This window comes from Myotis daubentonii, chromosome 3 (genome assembly GCF_963259705.1).
Source record: "Myotis daubentonii chromosome 3, mMyoDau2.1, whole genome shotgun sequence".
Classification (NCBI taxonomy): domain Eukaryota; kingdom Metazoa; phylum Chordata; class Mammalia; order Chiroptera; family Vespertilionidae; genus Myotis; species Myotis daubentonii.
Window position 1 is genome coordinate 34665602 of NC_081842.1, and position 14001 is coordinate 34679602.

General features: G+C 36.5%; 1 protein-coding gene across 2 annotated transcripts in view; it reads left to right on the forward strand.

Moving 5' to 3' along the window:
* NLGN1 (neuroligin 1) overlaps positions 1-14001 on the forward strand; it is an 846948-nt gene that overhangs the window by 575701 nt on the left and 257246 nt on the right. The window lies entirely within an intron of this gene.

Sequence of the window (14001 nt, forward strand, 5' to 3'; positions counted from 1 at the left end):
CAGGCCCATCACTAGAGGAGGAGAGCATGTTCTGAATGCGTTCAAAATACTTATCTTCATTCTATAGTACAGACCATGCTTTATGTAGTTAGGGAGAAACAGAGATGGATGTAGACAAGAGGACCAGGGACATAAATTCCTTATATATTCACCTACTTAATGAGGAAGCAAATTTCTTCAGAGAGCTTAGGGTCTTTCGTGGATGTGCAGTGTTTCTTGGAAAAGATTGAAAACCCCTTTTCACATTAAAGTCTTGTTGTTTTTTATTGACTTCATTCCATTCATCTATTCAGTCATTCATTTAACAGCATTGAGTGTCTGGCCAATGTTATGCTATGTATTCCGTTATAAAATACACTAAATAAGTATTAATTAAAATCTCTAACATTTATTGAGTGTTTATTATGTGTCAGTCACCATGACAAGTACATTACAAGAGACATTATTGCTTTAAATCTTTACAAATCCTTATGAGTTAAGTAGTATAATTTTATAGTAGAAGAAAAATCACTTGGAAAGGCTACATGACTTTGCTACATTTGCTCAGCTAGAAATTTGTAGAATGGAACATGAATCATAGTCTCTGAGTTCTAAGCCCACATTCCGAACTGTTGCGTATACATAGTTTCTTCCTCATGAAATTTATTACCGGGTTGTTAATGAGTGGAAGTTATGATGTCTAAATATCTAGGTTATATAAAAAGAAAACAAAATATAGTTAGTTGAGCTACATATGAGACTAGAGAAAAATAAGAGTGATTAATTCTAATAGGTAACAGAAGGGGTTCATGGGAATTTTTCAAGAGGGCAATGGCTCAGCTGAACATAAAGAATGAGTAGGAGTTTCATAGGTAGAGGGCATCTGTAGCTTGAGCAAGATCAGAGAGATGTGGCTACAGGGAGAGAACAGGGCACAGATCTGTGTGATGCTACATGTGAAGCAGGGGGTCCCTTGGGGGTAAGGACCACGGAGCCCCAATGCGCTAGGGCGTCTGCATACACAACTCCGGAGACCAGGTTCGGTGACGCAGATCCGTTTTATTGTGGAACTACAGGGGTATATATAGCAAGAGGGAGACACGTTGCTACAGGCGACCAATGAATGAAAGGCTGGGGTACTGTGCACATGCCTCTAGGAGTTCGTTCAGGCAGGCGTTGCTACTTCCTGGTGTGCCGAGGGAGCATTTCATGGTGGAGTGTGCTCACACCATTGCATCAGCCGCAGCGCTGAGACATACTTCCCAAGCTCTACGTACATACATGAAGAAGATACCTAGCAAAGTTAGAGAAGGTTGGGATTACAGAGAACCTTAGTGGCTGTACTAGTGGGATTTGGACACTTTTATGGAAGACAATAAGGAGCTATTCCCTCTCTAAATCAGTATCAACTTTTTATTGGTATTCTAGGGAATATGGTATGACAGCATTAAGGATGATTTAAAAACAGAAATTCAAAAATATTTTTAATCAAAACATAACATCTCTGAACACAAATTCTATAATGCTTAAGACCAATTCAGTCTCTGAGGTTCAAATGAGCATGAATACAATTAGCCATTTGCTTCCTTTAAATGAGTATGGATCTGTCTAATGTAGCTTGTAATTTGCCAATTGCTTGTAAATCATGTTCTCCTAAAAATCATTGAAGTTACATAAAGAGGCTGCCCTTTCAACATGTTGAACCCAAATACTGGTATTATTTTTCAAAATATTAGTTGATTCTTAAAATCCACAATATAATAATATAAAGCCGTAAAACTCTTTCCAATTGAATTAAATATTATTTAAATGCTTTAGGAATAATTCTGTTAAGGCATCTAAGTGGAATATTGTCTATTCCTTACACTACATTTCTTTCTGATTTGATTGTTCTACATGTAGTCACAATTTTTCTTATGCCAGATTGTACATAACATCTGAATTGCTTATTAGTTCAATGGTTTGCAGCAGGTGAAATGTTGAATGAGAAACTTGAGTTGGGGAATTAAAATTGAGCTTCATCAAAATTTCTTGTTTCTGTATGAAAATTGACGAGTTTGTTGATGATTTGTTGCATTTTCAATTCCAAGCATTTTATTTAGTGCCATTAGGTTACCAGTGAAACATAAAAGGCTACAAAAATTAATACCATGTCTTTCTCAAATCTAATAATGGGACAAGATGGTAAAAACTAAATCTCAGCATTCAAGGTCAGAGGGGATTTCTTGCCCAATTCAATTACTGCTCAATTTGATAGCAGTAAAGGAGTTAAGAGCATCTCTTCAATAATTTGGCTAGATTTTTTATTATAAAAATAGAACAGAGTAACAGGAAACCATTAAACACAATTTACATGTGAATAGACTCCTCAATGGAAGTTTTGTTTCTACCATTTACAGGGTAACATAAAGGTAACTGTTTCACATCAATTACCAGTCACTGTGGATAACATACTCTTATTAACTCTGTGGTCAAAAGCATTCATATTTATATTTTAAAAATGACACAAATCCATTCTTTTAAGTATTAATCCACTTCCCACACAATTACTGCCCTGACTTTTATTGGAGTAATAAATTGGCTTTAGTATTTGTTGGCTTTCCTTCTCCTGTCAACCATCCTGTCTTGCTGTATTGCATATTGTGGCTTTGTGTGTTGTGTTTTTAAAACTTACTAGAAGGAAAATGCTTCTAATTTCACATTAGTGAATGTTGCTCATTTATTTTCATTTCCTTGGTACTTCTAAGAGAAAAAAAATACATTCAATGTTTTAATTCAGAACAGTGGCTATAAACACAAAATCCAAACTAGCTTTGGGGCTTAGAACTTCTATGGCTTGTCAGAGTTTTTGTTTGTTTCATGAATCCATACTTTGCTGAAATGATGTAGCTGTGTAAAAGTAATGAAGAGACCCAGGTTCAAGTCTAGACTTGCTATTTTCCCTCTCTGAAACTGTGGTGCCTGGCAGTTCTATTAACTTCTCCAAGTCTTCTTTCTTCATCTGTGAAATGGAGATTGGAAAAGCTCCTTTCAGAGTTATTGTAAGGGTGAAATAAAATAACATATATTTTTCACTATTCACTGAGACTCATATTGTGCCAGACATTGGTCTAAATACAAATTGTATCAGTAAACAAAACCTAGAAAAGTGTATTCTCCCTTAGAACTTATATTTTTTCATAAAAAAATGCAATTTTATCATTTAGAGCAGGTGCTCGCTCTTTCTAGATCTTTCCAGTCTATAAGATGGGAAGACATTTCCTTTAAATGCCAAATGTTGATAGCTGTAAGACCAGAACTTCTCAACAAAGCATCATTCAGTGTTCCTCAGACCCCCAAGAAGCCATCCAGTGAAAGCTCAGAGAACTTGCTCAAGTTCTTCTCCCTTCCCCCCATGTCCCTTTCCTCAGGTCACCGTGATGGTTAGTCTGTGCTGCTGAACTTGTGCTTGACATAGCCTGCACCTCCAACATGTCCCATACCATCTCCCTTCATATCTACACCAGCCTGAGGGAATGCTGAGTCCACATTGCCCTATTTCCCTGGTAGAAAGGAAAGAATTTAGCCTAACTCCATTCTTGATTAGGCCATCATCTTTTCAAAACAACTTGGGTCAAATTTTGGTCATAGCTCAGCCCTTAAATGGCAGCCATAGGTGTTCTACTCTTTCACAGATTTAGCTCCAGGGAAGACAGCATTCTCTTTGTCTTGTACAACAAGACACTTTATTGAGGGGTGAGGGGATGTTTGTAATAAGGTTAAGATTATAGATATCAGTTTTAAGAGATACCAGTAGTAGAGATGCTAGATTCAGATACAACAATTAACCAAGAACTCTCTTTTATTCCTTTGCATATTTTGATGTAAAGGAGAAAAATAATTTTTCCTCTACCTTCTGAGTTCTTAGCTGAGACTCCTATAATAAAAGGCAGATTAGCAAGAGAAAAACAAATAACTTGATTAATAACTATACATGGGAGATACCCAGGGAAAAATGAGTAACTCCTTGAGGTGGCTTAGAAATTCAGTATATATAGCATCTTCAACAAAGAACTGTACATTTATGGAAAAATGACAAGAGAGAGGAAAGCAGTTTTAGGCTTCCAATGGCAGCGATAAAGGCTAGTTAGTTAAGCTTGTTATGTACACTCCTCGGGTGCCTTCTGCAGGTTGATAGGGTCTCAAGTTGTCTGGGAATTAACTGTTGTCCTTGGTGGTAGAAAGCATATGAGAGACACCTTTATAAATCTGTGTCCTGCTTTCAGGCAAATGAGAAAGGGCAGACAAGTTTTCTTTTGTCTGCTTCTCCTCAATTGCTTTCAACTCAAAATAATTCATGTGCCAAAGTAGCATATTTGGGCTGACATAATCTGCTATCCTTCTAAGCTAAGTTACCAAAGCAGAGACAAAGCTTAGAGCAGAAAGTGAAGAGGGAAAGCAGATGCTATACTGCTATTTATACACAAGCAATAAATGTATCAAAATTGTTGTCTTCAAATATAAAGAGCAGCTTCTACAAAAATGTGAGGGCATATTAAATTCAGAAATGAGAATAGCTTTAAATTTGAGGACATGACAGATGAAGTCTTTCAAATAGCTAGCTCCTTCATATTTTTCACAAAGAAGTGCATTTTGAATGAGTCCAATTATTGGTTAAGGGTATTTTCTTGAAATGATAATAGATACTTGGGATTTTGAGTGTTCTTGAATAAAGGCCTTATTTCTAACTGTCCTCACACTGTTAATATTTTATTACAAAGAATTGGAGAGTTTTCAAATGTTGTATGATTTGCGTAAAACTGTTATGTTATTTTCCCTCAAAATAACAACACAATTGAGTATAAGACCAATATGCTCACAATTGGCTGAAATCATAAAAAGTTAAAATGCTAAAATAGTAGTATTTTACTGACCAATTACAGTAGTGAGTGAGAATTTATCTTCAGGAAGATCAAATTCAATACAATGGCATAACCTTAAATTAGGCACAAGGTAATCTAGTAATTATTTAAATTATTGGTGATTGACTAGAATTTAAAACTCCAGACTAAAAGAGAATCCAAACATGTGTTATGTCTCATATACACTACTTACAATAGAGAAAACATGAGAGAAAGTGCCATTTTTAAAAATTCTTATTTTGAACGGGTGTTTTCTAAAGATCCTTTTAGTACAAAAGTACGGTTGATACTGCTACATGTTTTAAGTGAATGAAAACTTTACGAAGATGTGTTGAAAAGTCAACAAGATAGTGATCAGAGATTCTCAAAATTGAGAACAACCTAAGTCCCATGTAAAATGTAAAGATAAAGAAGACAAAATAACCAAGTAGATTCTGAATATGTTAGAATCGGTACACCACGTTATTCTATGTAAATGAGTTAGCATTTGATTTATATTTTTTTTGGCCTGCATAATAAACATCAAACTTGTTAGCATATCACTTTAAAATTTTTACTGTATTATCCTAATCTACCTTTTCAGAATTACCCCATGTTTTGCTTGAATTTAAGCCACACCTGGCAATTGCTTATGCTGGAACCCATCTTTTTTTTTTCTTTCCCTTTTTGCCATCAGTCAACATTCTACTTATTCTTCAGGGTCCTATTTAAATGTTATTACTTTAGAAAGAAATGATCACCTCACTCTCACCTGGTACACTTGCTGCATACTTCTGTTAAATATTTACACCGTTTCTTTGTTTGATTGCATTTTGCTGTTTACTTGTATCTTACTCATTAAATTGTTAGTTTCCAGAGGAAAGAGACCATTCATTATCCTTACTCTCTAATGGCATATCTTAAAAGATAAAGGTTTTTGGAGCCAGAAAAAACAAGGCAGGATTTGAATCCTAGTTCACACGCGTTATTCCTAGAGAAAGGCATTGATCTTTCTGACTTATAGTTGCTCTTCTATAAAATGATGGTAACAACCTACCTCTCAAGCTTGTTATAGGAATCAAGTGAGAGGCCATGAATATTTGAGCCCTACCCAGTTTGGCTCAATGGATAGAGTGTAGGCCTGCGGACTGAGGGGTCCCAGGTTTATTCCAGTCAAGGGCACATGCCTGGGTTGCAGGCTTGATCCCCAATAGGGGGCATACAGGAGGTAGCCAATAATGGTTCTCTCTCATCATTGATGTTTCTATCTCTCTCTCCCTCTCCATCTCTGAAAGCAATAAAAAAAAAAAAAAGGTTTTTTTGAAAGCTTCTAACCCTGAGTAGAGGTTCCATAAATAGGCATCACTGTTCCTGAAGGAAGGGTAGTAGAAGGAAGATCATTTCCAAGTCTATGAGCCATAGTGAAAGTGAAAATGGTCTAATAGAGGCAGGCTGGTGACAAACTGAGTAGCTGTAGATTCTCATGTGGATAAAAGTATAGCCTTGTTTAATCTGTGTCTCAAAGTAGTATTTTTATGTTTTGTAAACTATATTTTGACTCTATTTATTCCTATGGATTTTTTATAATATATTTTTTATTGATTTTTAGAGAGGGGGGAGAGAGAGACATCAATGTGAGAGAGAAACATCAATCAGATGCCTTGCAGCACCCTGACCAGGAATCAAACCTGCAACCTGGATATGTGCCCTCACCAGGAATCTGACCAGAGACCTTTTGGTGCTTGGATTGACACTCAACCACCTGTGTTACACCATCCAGGGTTATTCCTATATATGGAGTTTAAGATAAAAATATGTTAAGGCATTATTTTAATTTTATGGCCATCGGTTAAAAGAAAAACACAGCACATTATATTATTATAGACTCTATTATCAAATTATGTGTTGCATATAAAAATATACATATTTTCAATGGACTTAGTTTTTATTTTTCCAAAGCCCCTCATTGTATACGTGAGAAAACAGAAGACAGTAGAGTGTAGAAGTCATTACAAGTCATTACACCAATTAACAGAAAAAAAGGAAGTAGAATTCAGGTTCTGTGAGTCTTCACCCAATGTTTTCAGCATGTAAGTAGCACATGTCCACAAACCACTAAGAATGAGCATGCAAAATGAGAATAAAAAAATAAAAATAATACAAGTTGGGAAAAGGAAGAAAGAAAGATGACTGAGAATGATCATCAAAGGCCTGGCAGGGACCTGGAAAACAGGAGCGAATAGTGTCTGGAAGGCTAGAGCAGCCTGAAGGAATAGAAGATGTTTCCGTGAGATAGCATTTTATATAAAGCAGCAGCATCCCTTCCAGGCATTTAAGTGTATAGTATTGAACTGCAATAATTGCATGTCCCCACGAGTTTCGAATAATGACTGATGGCTGTATAGGTAGCAGATGCTCCAATTTGAGCCTGAACTGTGTTTACCTAAGATTGCGATGCAGTTGGAAACCAACCTAGAAATGTAGGTTTGCCAGAGAACCTTTACAGTGAAAGTCAGAGAGACTTCTGGATTATAACTTATTCTAAGCATATAGAGCTTTAGAATAGAGCTAGGAAGTTACTGGACAGAGTCAAAGGTACAAGTCTAAATACATCTCAAATTGTGTTGTGACTAGTTCGCTATGGAATCATGCCTTACTTGAGAACTATAATGGAAGATCAAGTCCCAAAAAGAATTGTTGCATTAAATCGGGCATGGGACATGGAGGGTACATATAGTAGCTGCCCTGGGGCTGGTTCCATGACTAGAGCTTCTTCTCTTGGCATAGATAGCAGCACCCTGAGTATTGGGCACCAGCAGACAGGAGAGATGCCAGAAAAAAATAGCAGCACTCTCTGTGGAAACCTGTAATTGAGCTGCTGGTTTTGGCATTGGAAACTACAAAAATATCCCGAATTGCAGGCTTCAGCAAGAGAGCAGGAAATACCTGAAACCATATGGCAGCCAAGAAGACTTCCTCACAAAGAACAGTAGAAATTCCTAAGCTGCTAGGAAGGAATATCACTGGAGTCTTATTTTACCAGGGACATTGGATTGGGTCCAGAAGGGAACAGAAAATGGAAAGGTAAAGGAGGTCAGTGCCAGAAAAAATATTATTACATGTCTTATGTTATTAGGAGGGACCCAGAAAATGGGAGTCATGATCTGGGGAACAAAATATGGGGCTCGTGACAAGAGTGTGCTTGAAGAAAGAAGACTATGTACATGAAACAAAATCTACTCAGTAAGTAACGCTTAGAAGGCGGTACAGAGAAGAAAAATACCATCTTCCCCCACCCTTCTAAGTTTTTGGCTGGGATTCCTGTAGCAAAATATGTAATTAAAAGCCCAGCCTGAATGGCTCAGTGGTTCAGCTTCAACCTATGAACCATGACATCACAGTTCAATTTCTGGTCAGAGCAGGTTGTGGGCTCAGTTCCCAGTAGGGGGCATGCAGGAGGCAGCTGATCAATGGTTCTCTCTCATCATTGATGTTTCTATCTCTCTCTTCCTCTTTCTTCCTCTCTGAAATCAATATATATATATATATATATATATATATATATATATATATACATTTCCTTTGTTAATGATTAACAAAGGAAATGCATACAAATTTATTTAATGTAAGTTTTACATGTATTCAATAACACTGTATATAAGCAGTAATAAAAATATATTGTTAAATTTAGACAAAGAATTGTGTTCCCAATATGTCTATATATTTTCTAAATATTATGAAAGTAATTATTAATTTCTATGTATGGTGTGATAGGATTTTGTTGCAAGTAAACGCTTTATTTTTATTAAAAATTTTCAATGTTGACATTATTGCAGGTGTCCCCTCAGCCCCCGCCCCCTTGCCAAATATGCAAATAAAAAAGGTAGACAGAGGCTGTTCCCATGATAATGGGTTATCAGAACTTAAAAAAAAAAAAAAGAAAGAAAGAAAAGCACCAATCTCTTCAAGTGAGTATCTCTGGGTGGTAGAATTACCAGTGATTTTTGTTTTTATTCTTATCCATTAGGCTTTCTGCAATGAATTTGTGTCATTTCATACTTGGAGAATGAGAGAAGTTAGTGTTCACCAAGAAAAAGACTCCAAAGAGCTTTATCTTCTCTTACCACTTAACTTAAACTGCTAACATAGATAGGTCTGCACTAGAACAAATGACTGACTGTTACTATAATAATAAGAGGTCAATAGCAAACATGATAGAAACCTTTTGAACAATATATCTTGACTCTATATATCACAAGATTGTATGATATTTTAACAAAGTTCAATGACTTCTAAAATTTAAAGTAACAAAGTCTAGATTGGAGACTTGTTACTAAATTTTGTGCTGTAATATATTATAGTAGCTTCTGCTCATGTATTTTAACACGTCTTTTTGAAATTTTTGTTAAAAAGACAAATATCATGGATAACATAAGTTTGTAGGTCAGACATCCATTTCAACCTGTCATTTGCCCAAATTACAAAGCCATCATGTGTAATTTGTCTCAATTAGCAATTTTATAGTTTGTAATTAACTTTACTGTTAATTGAGTCTCTGTAATAAATGCTCAAGGAAGTGAAATGAATATGATGGAATTTTTTTTAAGAGAAAAATTTTAACTCCAGGTTTGAGTAAAGGCTGCATTGCCTTGGAAAATAGTTTGTTTTCTACCCAAAATGACTTCAAGTAATTGATGGAAATTTGTATCAGATTTTGTTGAAGACTGAAATTATGTATATCATTTTATTGTTGTTGTTTTTTTTTGTTTTGTTTTTTTTGTTTTGGGGGGGGGGGGTTTTGTACTTTTAATTTTTTTTCCCTGTTAGAAAATACAATTTTACTTAATTTTTAAAACATTGATGTCTAGGTCATGATGTACCACTCTCCCTCAAAGATGTAATTAGGTGTATTTTCATAAAGAAATCTATTACAGTAAGAGTTTGAGGTAGCCTGTATAAATTTGTAAAGGATTAATTTTATATTATATCAGAGTCATTCACTAATGCAAATGCTAATTTGAAAGTTTGGCTTGTTGATGAATAACTGAATATTTCAGTGTAGCAGTTTGCTCTTTAGTGGTGGAGACAAACTTTTAGTTTCAAGACTTCATTATTATGAATATTGGGAAGGGATGGGTAACATGCAATTAGAAAACAATACCAGCAAATTTTCATGCTCATTCTTACATGAATATTTGAAACTCAAAAGTAATATTGTATCCTTGAATGGGTGCTAAAAGCAAACATTTAGTGGTATAGTCTGTGTTTTTATTTTTTGCAGCAGATTCAAAGAGAGGAAAAGACTTAAAAGTATAGTCCAGAGGGGATGACAAAGACAGATTAACAGGAGAAAAGCATACAAATTTATTAAATGCAAGTTTTATACAGAAGCCTTCATATGGAAATTAAAGACCCAATGAAACAGTTAAGTCTGCGCATTTTTATTCTAGATTTGAGGAAGAGTGGAAAACCATTACAGGACAAAGAGTATAAGTGAAGGGTAAACTGGGGTAAACTGCAAGTCCTGTTCTTTCTGATTCCTCTGGGAATAGGACACCCCTTTCCTGTGGTTATCGGGAGAGCATCTCCCATTGGGGTCTTCTGACCTGCCTCAGAGAAGAGGGGAGGTGAGAGAGTCCTTCCAGCACCTGCTGTTTCTATGATCTGCTTTAGAACAGGGAGGTTATGACAATTGAGCTCTTTTGGTAGGCTCTGCTTTTAGACAGATAAAGCGTTCTGGGAACTCAAATGTTTTCAGCTCAAAATAAGTCTGATGTCAATGTGGCTTATTGTGAGGTGTCATATCTTTATCCCTTTCAAGCTTCACACCTTTCCCATAAATGCCTTTACCAAAAAGTATATCTTTACCCAATAGTTTTTCCTTTCTCGCCTTTCTTCTTGATTTCTTGTATTCAATGAACCTATCTTTTTGCTTTGGTCTCTGGTAAAATAATTGAGTTGAGAAGAGTGGGCAGTGGGAAAGATGAGAAACTAAAAACAATATTGTGTGGAGAGAGAAATATATTCACACTACAGGTCCCTGCAACTGTTGTCTTGTATCTCTCTGTATCTTTGAAAAATAATTTCCAAGGATTGGTGCTGGTCAATGATAATGAATTCATGGGTGAAATGGAGAACATAAGAGCAATGTAATAAAGTTTTCATAAAACTAAATACTTTCAATTTAAAGAATTTTCCTTTATTTTGAGATTGTATAACTCTCCCTTTTTCAATTTAAAACATCCCTCTGTTTAATGAAATGATGGTATTAGTAAAAGAAAGATTGCTTATTTTGTTTTTCATATCTCTTCTGAGAAAGCAATAAGATGGAAATTGTTTTATTTCCAAAATATTTATATAGTTTTTAAATTTTTATTCTACAAAATGCAATAATCTTGAAGGCAGTGTAATAGAACTAAGAGAAGAAAGGCAGTCTGCTCAGCATTCAGTTGAAGATGCATACCTGGGAACTGCCAGCCCCCATGGTTCTAGCCTTGTGAAAAACAAAAAACAAAAAACAGACCTGAGAGAATAACTCTCAATACAGAAAAGAAAAGTGAATCAAGAGAAATGGAGACAGAGAGAAAAAGAAAGAAAAGTATGGGGAAGAGAGAGCTTCAGAGGGCATCACATTTATGGCTCATTGTCTTGCAGTCCAGTTCTGCTCTTGACTTTAGTTACAAGAAATAATGCATTACCCTTTTTGCATGAGGGAGTTTGAGTTGTGTTTCAATCACTGGCAAACACAAGTGTCCAGGTGAAGGAATTTCTGGAAAGGGCAATGCCCACCTCCCTGAGCGAGGCCCTTGAACACTGTTTCAGGAGCAATGCCTGAAGTCAGATGTAAGAGTGAGAATCTTGACATGGATTTGGTGCTTCAAGTCTGAGAGGGGGCTTCCAGGCTGCTTCCTCTCCCCTCTCTAGGCTCTTGCATGGTGTTATGCACATGACCAGTAGGTGGTAGGGGGGTCTCTGCTACCTTTAGGGAATTTCTGATGCTCCATTATCTCTCTGGTTTTCTTGATGAATACTTGGTTGATTTCCATTTTGAGTAAGTCTCCTTTAATGTCAAGTACTCCCTGGTGGTCAGGTTCCCTGGTGGGGAACCCTGAGGTCTCTTCTCAACCTCAATAAAGTAGCTCCTTTTGTTTATTCAGTTTGCTTTGGGACTTACCTGAAAGTTAACATGTTTGTTATTGTGACATAAAACAAATCCAGAAAATCCTAGAATTGCAAAGTGCGAAGGAGTACAGGTGCATTTGAATTTTAAAAGTTGAAGTACAGAAACTGATATAGTAGGCAGTCAGAGAGACATAAGCAGAGTAGGAGCAATAGGCCAGGCAGGTACAGACAGACAGTCACCAGGGTGGAAAGCCCTAGGTGCCTAGCAACTCACCAAATTGAGAACACAGGTATTATAAGGTGGGATCTCACCCTCAGGTTGACCTTGATTCACCTAGACCCCCTGATCTTTCATATAGGTAGTCATGTGGTAGACCCCTTATAGAGGGACAGAGAATAGCCTAATATTATTCCCATAAAAACTCTTACACAACCTCTCCCTTAAACATTAAGCCCTCAGGACAATGAATTTATGGACTGCATCAAATAATCTTATGAACAAAGTTGACCACAGACAGAGTTTTGGTCAAACTAAAGATAACATCTAAGACTAAGTTGTGTTTCAGCACCAGGCCCTAGGAAGCAGCAAAACAAGACAAAGCAATGCCACAGTTCACATCTGGACCAGATGCAATAACTAATGGCCTCCTTCCCTACCGCCATCCAATCAGTGGAGACTACAAGGACAAACCCGGAAAGCTGATGACCATCCCCTAAGACCTCCCCTAAAATCCCCACCTCTGGAAACCAGATAAAAGCCCTTAAGATGAAGGACCCAGTGTGCACTAGCTCTAGAGCACCAGCAGACCTTTCCCCAGCCCCTTCTTTCCCTGGGCACCCTTGCCCTCGCTCTTTAGCATGCCCAGGCCTTTCCCCGCTCCTTCCCCCAGGCACATTTTCTTTGCCTTTCTTTCTCCTATGCCCCAGGGGCCTTTCTTTAACCTCTATAACTTGTTTCCTGAGTCCATGCAGCCTAGCTGGCTCAATTCTTCCATGGCTTTCTTCTTCTACCCTGTGACATTCTAAATGAAATTCTGCTTGTAGTTGAGTTCCTTGGCTCTGAATTATTTTCTTAGTCAAACTCAAGGACCAAAGTCTATTATCTGGTGTCATTTCACTGCTAACAAAATGAGGACATTGGGACTTTTATGATTTTTAACAGATTATTTTTTACATACAGTTGACCATTGTATAACATGGGTTTGAACTGTGTGGGTCCACTTATATTTGGATTTTTTTCAGTAAATATATTGGAAAAACATTTGGAGATTTTTTTATACCATGAAGTAATTGTATCAATTATACCAGGGTACCATAATGAGTTTGCTGCTTCTTAGTTATCAATGCATGAATTGTTATACCTGTACTAGTAAATAAGTGATTTTTTTACAAATAATATTTTCGTTTTTGTGTCTAATGTTAGAAATACATATAAGGTCTAAAGTGTTTGTAGGTATTGATGTAGGTATTAACAGATAGATAATTCATCTTGTAAACAGATGATGTAAACTTTCAGTATTAATAAATATAGTAAAATATCATAATGTGTTTTCTTTTCCTTATAATTTATTTTTCCTAGTTTACTTTGTTATAAGAGTAGCATACAAAATATATGTTAATCTACTGCTTATATTATCGATAGGTAAGGCTTCAGTCAACAGCGAGCGATTAAGTTTTTGGGGAGTCAAAAGTTATACTCAGATGTTTTATGTGTGTGAAGTTAGCACCCCTAATTCCTGCAAGGGTCTATTCTACTTACATGAGATTACATCGTAAGAGCCATTCATTAAAAAAACGGCTAGTGCCGAAACCGGTTTGGCTCAGTGGATAGAGCGTCGGCCTGCAGACTGAAAGGTCCCAGGTTCGATTCCGGTCAAGGGCATGTACCTGGGTTGCGGGCACATCCCCAGTAGGAGATGTGCAGGAGGCAGCTGATCGATGTTTCTCTCTCATCGATGTTTCTAACTCTCTAACTCTCTCCCTTCCTCTCTGTAAAAAATCAATAAAATATATTTAAAAA